This window comes from Pipra filicauda, unplaced genomic scaffold, assembly GCF_003945595.2.
Source record: "Pipra filicauda isolate LSUMZ 115617 unplaced genomic scaffold, ASM394559v2 scaffold3_size10097308_pilon, whole genome shotgun sequence".
In the NCBI taxonomy this organism is placed as follows: Eukaryota; Metazoa; Chordata; class Aves; order Passeriformes; family Pipridae; genus Pipra; species Pipra filicauda.
The window spans coordinates 872,477-884,766 of record NW_024104532.1 but is presented as its reverse complement, the minus strand read 5'-3'; the positions used below and the strand labels follow the sequence as shown (position 1 = coordinate 884,766).

The window sequence follows — 12,290 nt, the reverse complement described above, 5'->3', positions numbered from 1 at the left end:
GACATTTCTGACAGAAATGTGTTTCAGCCTTGGTCATTGCTTCACCAAACTAAGCACCAGCCTTTACAGCTGAGAGCTCGTCCTTCTCCACAGACTGCTGAGGAGCTCCCTCTGAAATTTAACCATCAATTGTAAGTTCTCCCCTCTGCACCCAGAATTCAGGACCAGAAAAACATAGTTAGTCAATAAAACACTACCTGTGAGCAAACACAACAGCCTTTCAGCTGTGACAGAAAACCAGATGTAGGGTAATTCTTGTCTTTATTCACACATCCTAGACTAACTGCAGTGATTTCAAACACTTGCCTGCTTTTCTCTGCAATGCATACCATATCATTACCCCCTGAGAGGCCACTTTACACTTTGCTCTCCTGCCTCCTCATTCCTGCTTTGTTGTATAAAGTTATATGGAAAATAATACCTAAGTGGCTCCGCATCCTGCAGGGAAGTTGCTTAAAACATCACTCAGTTTTTCTGAAAATTTTCATGCCACTGCAAACAAAAAAAAAAAGTCAGTCATTATACCTCAAACTTGACAGCTTTTTTCGGCATGAAAACCATAAATTAAGTAAAAAATATTTATTTATTCAAATGCATGGGTTTGCTTTCCACTAAAACACTTCTGACAGTTGCAAAGATGACAGTAACCTGTGATACCTGCTCTGCATCACCCTTGTGGCTGTCTTGTTATTTCAGGAGACCCAAAAGGTACCCTCTGAAAAATCAGATCACTCTGTCCTAATTAGAATCTTCTGAAGACAAACTTCAATTGGGATGTACACTTCCCACACATTAAATACTAATTCAGAAAGCAGGAAGCCCTTCTCACTATGTCCTTCAGATGAGAGGTTGCAGGCTTAAAAACACCAGGTTTAAAACTCAAGCTGAAAACTCTGCTGTTTAATAATGAAACACAGCAGTTGCATTTGAGATGTTAGAGTTTCTCTAGTAATAAATAAAACCCTGACTGCAGCAAGACAGGTTTTGAGAAGCTTGCTCAGTCACCAAGTTTTACAGAACAGGAATTTGCCCTCTTGATGCAAATGTGGAGGTGCTAAACACTTTTTCCTCACATAGCTGCTATTACAGGAAGGGGGTATAACTGCATTAAAGGCATCACACTCCATTTCCAGGCATGACACTGTCTTCTAGTGAAGAAGACTGGTGATCAAACACACAGTTTGTGAGCAATCAGGTCAAAATACCTCAAGTACCACATTGTCCCCCATGCTCATCTTTGCTGCTACAGGAATATTAACTGGGCTGATTTAGCTTTTCTGAGCAAACTCTCAGCACTTAAAAACAGTCAAGGTCATTCCAAATAATGCAAGTGTCACTGTTGGACAAGCAGAAATAGATGGAGAGGAAATGAGCCCTCCAGAGCCTGTTATTCCTCTCTGATCATCTAATGCTGTGCATAATGCTAATCTAACCATTTTTATGGATGTGAGATAGTTTAATGTCCATTCTTCCTGGGCAAGGAAGGGATTAACAGCAGCCAAAACATAAATTTAAGGACTATTAATAACCTCACTTCCAAAGGCAGTTAGTATTTTCATTTGTGGTGAAAATTCAGTTGCTTTGTAGACTTTTCTGCAAAAACAGAACTTGCCTGCAGTAGGCTAGGAATTTGATATGACCCCATTTGAGCTTCTAAATTATTGATGCAAACTTTTCAGGGCAGGTATCCAATGATTCAGGATTAACAATCTGACATTATTTTTGTCTGTATGCTTCCAAAAGCCAAAACACACTTTGGGATTTTCTGGCAGCATGTGTGGTTTAGGCAGTAAAGCACCGTGCCCAAAAACAAACACCACCAGCAGTTAAATCACATAAGTGCTTCCTGGAAAACACGAACTCTCAATTTTTACCTACTTATAGGTTTGTCACTTTCCTTTAAGTCTCACAATAAAAGTACTGGTTCATCTCACAAGGACAATTTATTTTTTACCTTCTGTACAAGGTAAAAAATGCTAACACGTATTTTTATTTAATTAAATATAATCTATTAGCAACAAAACATAAGACCTCTTTGAACAATTTGTGTTGCTTCTAGCAGTGTGCAGCTGAAGTAATGCAAATTACTGTTACTTTCTGACATGATGTAAATTTGCATAATTCTACTGAGGTCCTGTTGACCTACACCAATGGGTTTTGTGGCTGGCTGAGCCACATAATTTCAAGCTCTCAAAAATATATTTGATATACCTCACCTGAATAACATCAGAGGCCAACTATTGTCATTTGAGCAGCATATCCCCTCCCAGTCCTCTCTCCCTGCCTACCAGACAACGCCAGCACCAGACAGTTCCCTCCAGACACCTAAGCCATGTTTCACGGGAAGCAATAAGTACTTAATTAAGGGCTTTAATCACTTAAAAGTTGCTAGTGAAGTTGGAAAGGAGGAAACCATTTAAGTCCCTCTCTTAAATGTAATCAACCTGCGATGTTCTACTTTTGACTAGAACAATTGCAAAGGTAGGACTTGAATTGTCATTTCAAGTCTGCTCCTCGTCCTGATGCCTCAGAGCATTCTAGCTGAATTACTGTTGTTTACTCTTTAACTTTTAGCTGAAAGGTATGGCCCTGAAATATAATCAATGCTCACTTCTGAAACCCTACGATTTTAATTACCATTTCCAGACACCCTCTATCACATGTTTTATGTACAATCAATGCTGACACATAAAAGGAAAGCACTCTCACATTTTGGAATACAAGAAGTTTGTTCTTTGAGAAGAAAACAATCAATTACTGATCATCTAACTACCTCTGCGTGCATATCTATCGCTCTTCTGTTATTGCAGATTAGACATGATTATGTCCCAAGAAAGCAAAAATGCTATAAAATTCCACTTCTGATTTGTTTAGTATAAGAATTTATTTATGTTCTTACTTCTGGTGATAGGATTTATTTTTTTAAATCTACACAAAGCATTGTTTCCTGTATAGGGGAATAATTAAATTTCGAAACACAAAAATTTGATCCCTGTGTTTTGACACTGCTTCCTTCCAAATCATTCTTAATATGCTGAGATCCGAATGCGTGTTGAGACATCAAGATACCATTGTGTGAGAGTTGTCATGTACTGAAAGAAAGCTCCTCATATATGTTCTCTTGTTTTAACATGTTGTAGGAGGCCATTCCATAAGTAGCTTGTCATTCCCAGATTTTGGGCTTCAACGTTTCTTTTTGTCCTGTCAGGGGTGGGGGATCAGCCTGTAATTTTTTCAAAGATGCATTATAAAGTGTCAGTAAGAAAATTACTGGCTTTAAACAGGCAAGGACAATGCTTTCCTTATTAGCACACATAAATAAGAGGCGCAAAAAGCCTCTTGACAGACACTTAGAGAAAAGATGCATCAGAACATCCACGTTCCTTAGTTCAAATGGAATAGGTTGATAGAATGCTTAAAAAAAAAAAAAAAAGCCCACCTTAAATTTCTGTTCAAAATCCTTAGTTAAGGTAGGAGTACTTTTAAGTAAGTTGGTGTATCAGGTGCATTTAGCTCAGCCAACCTGCTGAAATCAATAGCATTTACACTGGCCACTCAAAGGTTATGAGCTAATAGGTGTATCTTTGGGGCTAGAGACTTGAACATAGTAAGAACAAGCTCAGTTTCTTCTTACTCCTCCTTCAAAGGACCTAAAAATGCACATCATATGCACACACGCCTCTGACAGCACGATAAAGAACAGCAACCCCCCAGTTACATGCAAACCAGAGATTTGCACAAATGGCACTAAATTTAGAAACAGAATGGATGTGTAAGGATATACATCCTATGAAACACTAAATTGAGCACAAAAGTTGCGTGGATCTTATTACTTAAAAAAATCAGGTCACAAATGTCAGTTTTTTCTCAGAAACAAGGACTGCAGCATGGAATTAACTGATAGGCAACTCAGGGTTGCAAAAGATGGGTGAGAGAGCTCTGCTTATGCTAAAATCTTTTGAGACATTTCTACAGTCAATGAACCTTCAGGGATCCAAGTTACTTCCATCTTCACAACTGAAGCCGTAGATACAGCCACCAATATCCCCACAGCTAATCAGTTTAGGAATTTGGGAACTTCTCTCTGAGTGCCAACAAGGCAGACAAAAGTCATCTTGCTTCTCCTGCTGAAGTTATTCACCACACACCTTGAGCTTTACTGAACTCATTTATTTATTCATCTTAAAGAAAAACTGTCATTACATGCAGGTCTGGAGGAAAGTGGCAACCACAGCAGCCTGTCTTGGCTGTGTAGTAATATTCCACTCCTTACCTTCTCCTCTTGCTACAGCAGTGAACCTTGCATGTTAATCCCTAGAATCCTCCTTATTTAATAAATGCATTAAAGTTTATTGATTTTTAGTGACTATGAAAGGTCAAGTCAAAACAAAGCAGGAACATTTTCTAATGCACAGGGCTATAAAGAGGAAAAAGATTCATAATGAGAGTAAGTGGTTACTGTGCAGATTGAAGAGACTTCAACCAGTCAAGTTCATCTGTAGTTGCATGGATGTAAGCAGATAATAATTCCACTTGGGCCAAAACTTTAGGCAATACTCCCTGTGGTCTTATCCTGAATTTATATTTGCGTGCCCTTGAGACAAATTTTAATCTCAAAACCTCAGACATTATTAGTATTTGTTTAAAGGTCAGGAGAAGCTTTTCTAATCTTTCACTGGGACCTCCTGTTCTATACAGACTAAAAGATGGCAGCCAAAAACTTCACCAGTCACCTCACAGGGGAAGGAGGAGAGCCAATGTCCCTCCACATACTCAGGGTATTCCAGGTCAAAAGAGGCAATGGGTAGGCAAATGAGAAGCAAGCATATTCCTCATTTTTAATATCTGTGATATGAGATCTCTCATGCAAAGTAAATTACTGAATAGTCACATTTTCTTTTTCCAGACTTTCTCATTCTACCCAAACCTATCCACAATGAAAAATGATGCTGTGATTAGAGGCATGCTTAATTACTTTTCAGCAATAAAAGTTTATGAACCCAAATTTTATCCTAGCCTGTGTATTGTCTTATTTATTTTTATATTGTCAGAAATATGCAAAGCCATTAAGATGATTATTAATTGCAGCAGAATACAATTAGGTGGCTTTCTACAATAGAAACCTTTGAAACTGTATTGTGTATTCACTGCTTTTACAGCACCTGTCTTCAATTATTTAGATTTTCGAGGATCTCTGTTACCATGATATAATGAATGTTCTACTTAAGTAGCATCACTGCCTAAAAGAAAGAACACTGATCTATTACTACATTAAGCTCAGCCATGTAGTGAGTTGTGTCATATTATAAAACCTTCTCAAAATTGATTACCTGTAGAGCCTCACACTGTTTACAATGTTAGCAAGTCACACACTTTTTGGACACAAATTATCATCTTTCCCTTTCCCCAAATAATTCCTCTAATATTTTCATAGACTTTTACACCATTGCTACTTAATTTCCAAGTTAATATATTTTAAAACATTCTGATCCAAGTCTCCCATGCAGACTGGATGGAAACAGTTACGCTGTGCCTGCAGCAGGGAGAGACCGTTTATAAGATTATAGACATTGCACACTATAAAACAACAAAAATCTAGTTAGCAGAGTGCCTTTTCAGGAGTTACTCCTCCAGAAAGGAAAACTCCTTTTGAAGGTCAGCAGTCTGACCTCACTGATGTTTACTGCACTGACATCCCCAGTAGCCACTTACAGGATGGTTTCAGCAGCTCACTTTGGTAAGTGGTGGTAGTCTTCATAGAGGGCAGGATATTGTTACAGCTTGCAAGAAGTGACATTAACTTTTACCCTAAGTGGTAGATTTTTACCTCCAAAATGATCATTTGCTTTTGATTGCATGCCCTTAAATCATTTTAGTCCACCCTGACCTTACTCCCGTTCCGTGCTCCTCTCTGCCACACGCTCCCGCAGGTGTCAGTGCCCGTTCCCCCCTTACAAGCCTATTAGGAGAACTGAAATACCAATTTAGAAATATTTTACCCAATTATCCTGTTATCCTCTTCATCCAACTTGCTAATGGAGAGGCAACTCAAGGTGATGAAGAAAGCAAAAACAGAGTTACAGGGCACCACCGAGGCTGCTGACGTTAATGCTGAACAAGTCAGCACGCGGAGGCTGATGGCTCCCCGGAGGGGACTGTAAGAAAGGCAGTTGCCAGCCGTGCATCAGCCCAGCATCAGCAGCGAGGCACACGCTATTAGCCTGCACCATTCTGCCAAAGTGACTGTGTGGGAGACATGAAATGTGGCAAGTGCTCCCAGAAATCTCCTCAAGTCTCTCTTGGGATTCGGCGGAGTTTTATTAGTTGCTGCTTTGATAACAGTAAATCCAGCTGAAGGCACTAGGCGGTGGAGAGCATTGGACTTCAAAACTTTAGAATGTCAGGGATGGTGCTGCTCCCTGCATGCAAAACACAACTCGTATCTCTTCCAGAAACTCTCACATTTTTCAGCCTCAGCTGCATACAAAACCCTTCTAAGCAGCCAACCTACCACTGGTTTTCCCCTCTGTGAAAAACTGAGATGTTCCTGAAATAGTATCATGTTATACTGCAGTACTATCCAACCCTGATCCTATAATTCCCTCTAAGAAGGGGGGACCCTGGCACCAGTGCTCAGAGTCTACTGGCAGCATAGGAGCCACCCACAAAGGTGCAGTTTCAGGATGAAGGATTTAAGGAGGTGGTTTGAGGAGCCCTGTACATGTCCAGCAGGAGAGGGACTTGTAGCTGCCCTGGTGTGGTAGTTCACTCTGACTTAGGATCTAATTACGCTTTTTCCTTGTTGTTCAGTCAAAATATAAGATACAGACCCACTATCTCATCTGAGACTACACTTTAAATTCAGGGTTCTATAACAGTACAAAAAAAAAAAAAAAAAATCACATTCCAGTCAACCTTTTTCTTATTAATGCTCCTTGCAAAGAAGAAGAAAAGAAAAAGGAGAAAGAAATTAAATGAGAAAATTAAAGAATAAGAGAAAGAAATTCGTAGTCCTATCTGATTTTCCTAAAGGTTTGTTTACTCATCTGTCTCTTGTTCAGGACAAATATCTGTTCCACAGAAACTTCAGAAGAGGAAAAAAACTCATCATCCACATGGGACAGTCACACGTGCCAGCTACACCGCACAACCTATTTCTAGAAGGTATCCAGAGCTACTGAAAAGGAGGAGGTGCAAGATGATGGAAAGGTGTCAGCGCTGTTTCTATCTGTGTAAGGCTGGGAAAAGGGCTGGAGCTGACACCAGCAAACAACCTCCTTACTTTGATCTCTTTAACCACTGATTTACAGCACGGGAGCAGCATCCACCACACCACCCTACTTGTTTCCAGTCATTATCCCATCAAGCTGGAGGTCATCCAGCCAAAATGCATGACATGAATAAAAGCAGTGATTAGCTAACAGGAGCTAAGTGAATTATCAGACAGCATCCCTACTGTAACTGCTATTTTTTTGCCACGTAATACCAAGATACCAAATTTCCTTTCCAATTTTATTTAATTCAATTCAAAATTAATACGGCAATTAACTACAAACTTGACTATGTTTTACTAGCAGCCAAGGTTTTAATTAAAAGAACTTAACACAAAGCTCTCAAAATACTTTGAGAAATAAAGATCTATTAAGAGGTTAATGTGCTAAAACTTTTCACGTTGGCATAGGAAAATTTGATGTATTAGGAAAGAACTAAGCTGAAACTGAATGTTTTAATCAGATCCTAGTGACATCATTTTTACAGAAGCAATTTGGAAAATCGGAGAGATTAAAGCTGAGATCCATTAGTAAGATGGCAAGTGAATATAAACATAATTTTTGCAATTTCTGCTGATTCAATTTCAAAAACCTACAAGATTAAAACTAAGACCTATTTAAAAGATGGCAAGCGAGCACAAACTTATTACTCCTCAGACCACAGAACTTTTATATGAAAATAATCAATGAGAAATCACATTAAAGCTACTTTTCACATTCATCAGGTTATTTGGTAAAGAAGCTAACAAAGTTAAACCCCTCCTGATATGATAATATGAAACAAATATAACATTTTCCAGATCACAAAAAACTACATTCCAAGGTACCAGTCAAAAACCAGAATCAAACTTGCAACGCAAATCAACAAAATATTATTAAATTAGACCCAAATATGGAACAAGAGACTCTGTCCTGGGTTCTGGCTGTTCTGTACCCCGGCAGGTCAAGATGCTACTGGGAAATCAGCCAGACCGATTACTGTTACAAGAAATCTTTTATCTGGCTCTTCAAACCACTGATGTCAGCTCCTCTCGATTTTAAAAGAACATGTTACATTACAAATAAGAGCACAAACTGAAGGATTATAAGTAGGAATAAAGGAGAAATAAACCTATTACTCTAGTAGGCATCCACACAAATATTTTCACTAGGGTATATTACATGATATAAAGCAAGATTAAGCTGGGTACCTTCCTTCAGGGTCATCAGCAGAGGATGGGAACGGGCCACAGAGGTATCAAGTTCAGGTTCTCCTCCTGCCCATCAGCCACAGCCAACAGTGCAATAATCCCTAATCAAGACCCAAAACCCACACACAGTTGTTGCTTCCCCTTGGCTCTGGCACAGAGCAAAAGCTGTGGGGAGCCTAAACAGCCAGATCCAGCTCACCTCAGAAAGGTACACCACCTAACACCTAAGGTAAATTAAGGAACATAATCCTGACCTCTCAGCAACCGAAGGAAAGCAGCTGCTTTAGGCCCCAGACCAGCAATCATATCCCCACTGGTGGAGCCCAAAGACTACAGCAGCACCTGAGCAACTTTCCTAGTGCTCAGGGATCCTTCTGCTTGCTTCGGATTGCAGCAGCAGTTTGTAATGAGAGCATATTCTGCAGTTTATAAAGTATCTGATACTTCCATTGCTCCGTCCCCTCCAGCCTGAGATTGGGGATTTTATTTTTCTGTGATTCTAATAGCACTGAATTAAGACACAGGTTCTGGCTGGCAGCCCTGAGTGACCTTTTTAAAGGCCCGAAATAGATTTAAACTCAAAGTCCCTGGCAAAGGAAGCCTGGCAGGCTGCTTTTACATGGCCAAACAAGGCTCAGTCGCAGCAACACTCCCCCACAGACCAGATAGGATGAAAAGGGCAAGTCTCTTAAAATATGGTTCTGACTTTGAAATTCAGATGACATGGCTTCTGTACATACGGTACCTGACAGCTCTCTAACACAGCAGCTCTGGTCACCCCTTGAGAAAAATTAATCAAAGTTTCCATAAAGAAAAGCCTTTCCAGTTCTGCCTTCGTAACTTCGCTGAAAGGGTCCGTGGGTTCCAGCAAACAGACCCTTTAGAGGGAGCAGACAGATTGAAGCAGACATGGCAACTCTTGAGCAGCCTTGAGCTACCAAAGTGCATTTTCTCCTCCTTTTTTAAGTTTAAATTCCATAATTAAATACAACACATCAAATTCAACCATGAAGCAAATAGCACTCAGAACATATCGTTGAGCATAGAATAACTAGTTATAAAAAAGTCAGCTCCTCAGAAAAATAACACAACTGGGTTAGTCAACTTTTTTTAAAAGTTGATAGGAGGGAGGGATGATAATTTCCTGATTTAAATATTATTATTCAAATTAAACTTGAAAATCCTGCAAATACACTGCCCCATGTAGCAGTGTAAGCAGTGACCAGCACAGGTTTCACAATGCAGTACTGTGCCCATCAGACCTCCACGTGGCATTCCACCTCTTTTCCATCACTACTCCACTTCTACTCCATCACTCATCCTCTGTTCCACTGCTGCAAATGCACAGCTATTTACTGAACATAAAATATTCAGGGGAACATAAAACATCTAAGTGAATCGCTGCATTGTGCAGCCCTGTGCAAAACGCCTCCAGGGATTTCTCATCTTCTGACTGTCACTTTAAACCATGGATGGAAAAGCAAGAAGGCCAACAAGAAGGCCAAGAAAGTCATAGGCAGTTGTTGAAATGAGCACGATGGTGCTCCTCTCCAAACACAGACTGCAGGAGCAGGGCAGTCACCACAGCGGGGACTGTTCCTCTCCACAACTTTGACTGTAGCAATTACATTCAGACACGTGGAAAATTAGCGCAGCTATTTCACAGACCAAGGCATCCTGGAGCTGAACTGGAAAACTACTATGCAATAAAACAGGACATTTGTTTACCTCGAGCCTGACACCTCGCTTTTATTGTGCAATCTTCCACTTTACTAACCCAAATTGAGAGCTGGGGAAGCCCTAAAGCAATCCTGCAAGGAAACCACTTAAAAACCATCACACGCCAATAACAGAACAAATTTAATTTCATGTCAGGAAGAGATGAAAAAGGGCAAATATAATGGGAACCTATTGTTTCACACCAGCCTGTGATACTCTCAGGTGTGTCAGGGAGAGAGAACTGTGAGGCTGTGTGGGGCACTTACTGCCACTATGACACCTGAATAAAAACCCATCAATTCCAATATCACACTGTCTTGGTTATCTTTTAATTTACTGTGGTTTTTTAATCATCCCTAAATCACCATGTTATCACTTCAAAGCACAAACCTTAGTCCTTTTGTACCTTACAGCAATGGTCCCTCATGTGCCTTCCATCGTAAGTAACGTTATTAGAGCAGCTCTTACAGCTCAGGGCCACACTGTACCAAAGTCCTGTACAAACAAGCAAAATAGTCTCTGTTCTGGACAGCTCCCCTTCTCATCATCTGCTCCTGTCCACATTTATCTTATTTTAACAAGGCAAAAACAGTTCCTATTCCTGTATCTGTTGAAGCACTGAATATGACATTGGTACTTAACAGCAACTCTAACTCATTTTGTCTAATTTGAAATTTCTATTTCCCTAAAATAAAAAGTTTTGAGTGACTTTTGCTTTCAAAAAGTTTTGAAGTGAGTAGGATCCATTTAAAAAACAGAGAGAAAAGATCTAGAGGGAATGGACTGAAAAAAAAAAAATACAGGCTATAAAAGAATCATATGACAAATGTAATTGAAGCCAGTCTCTCCAAATGAATAAAAACCATCCAGCAAAAAAAAAAACTGTGTAAGGGTAAAAATGAAGTGTGATAGTCCCAACACCTTTGGGGCTTCAAGGGATGAGTAATGAAAAGTCCAGGATTAGAGGGCTGAGAGGGACCTCCAGAGGTCATCTAGTCCATCTCTGTGCCCCAAGGCAGGAGCGGCTCTACAGATATCATTCCTGACAGATGTTTTTCTAACGTATTCTTAAAGATCTGCAATGATGGAGTTGCCACAACCCCCATAAGCAATTTAATGGAGTATTTCATCCTACAAAGTTTTTGTCACAAAAGTAAATCTTACATGCTGCAGTTGAAGCCCATCATTTCTTGCCTCATCCCCCATAGACAAGGAGTCTGTTCCCTTCCCTGAGTAGTAGAAGAACAAGGCAGCAGTGTCCTGAGGGACCCAACCTCGGTGTTTAAATCTTTGCCGCTGCTGCTCCCTCTACTCTATTTGGTTTGTAATACTGATTTTTTGGACTGCATACCGAGGGTAACATTGTGGTAACAGGACAGAAATTTTAACTGATCCGTCCTGTCTCCAAATGGTTACTCTTGAACATAGGAGGACATGGACTTGTTGGAGTTAGTCCAGGAAAGGACACGAAGATGATCAGAGGGCTGGAACAACTCTGCTATGAAAACAGGCCAAGAGAGTTGAGGTTGTTCAGCCTGGAAAAGAAAAGGCTCTGGGGAGACCTTGTAGCACATTCCAGTACATAAAGGGACTCCCCAAGAGAGCTGGAGAAGGACTTCTGACAAGGACAGATAGTGACAGGATAAGGAGGAATGGCTTTCAACTGAAAGAGGGCAGGTTTGAAGGAGAGCAAGGTATGAAGACATTCTTCTCTGTGGGGGTGGTGAGGCACTGGCACAGGTTGCCCAGAGAAGCTGTGGCTGCCCCATCCCTGGAAGTGTCAAAGGATGGGTTGGACAGTGCTTGGAGCAATCTGGGCTAGTGTGAGATGCCCCTGCCCATGGTAGAGGGGTTAGAATGAGATGAGCTCCAACGTCCTTCAAACACAAACCATTTTATGGTTCTATTGTTGATCCTCTCTTCTCTCTAAAGATGAAGGGAGGATCACAATTCTTCCTCCCATGACCACAGTGCTGGTATTTCCGTGAGGATATTAAGGCTATTGTGTCCAGCATTGCTCATCTCTCTGAACCTTTCCCTTTCAATTAACAGCTCTTGACTGTGACAATGTTAAAAAATGGGAAGTAAAAAAAAAAAAAGAAGCAGCTGT

At 40.3% G+C, this 12,290-nt stretch overlaps 1 protein-coding gene across 3 annotated transcripts in view; it reads right to left on the bottom strand.

Moving 5' to 3' along the window:
* SGCD (sarcoglycan delta) overlaps positions 1 to 12,290 on the bottom strand; it is a 318,158-nt gene that overhangs the window by 267,065 nt on the left and 38,803 nt on the right. The window contains exon 1 of one of the 3 annotated variants that reach the window (XM_027718531.2): positions 422 to 440. The exons of the other annotated variants lie outside the window; for them this stretch is intronic. The gene's annotated coding sequence lies outside the window, so the exon portion shown is untranslated. Of the gene's footprint in view, positions 1 to 421; positions 441 to 12,290 lie in introns of those variants that run through there. 3 annotated transcript variants of the gene reach the window in all.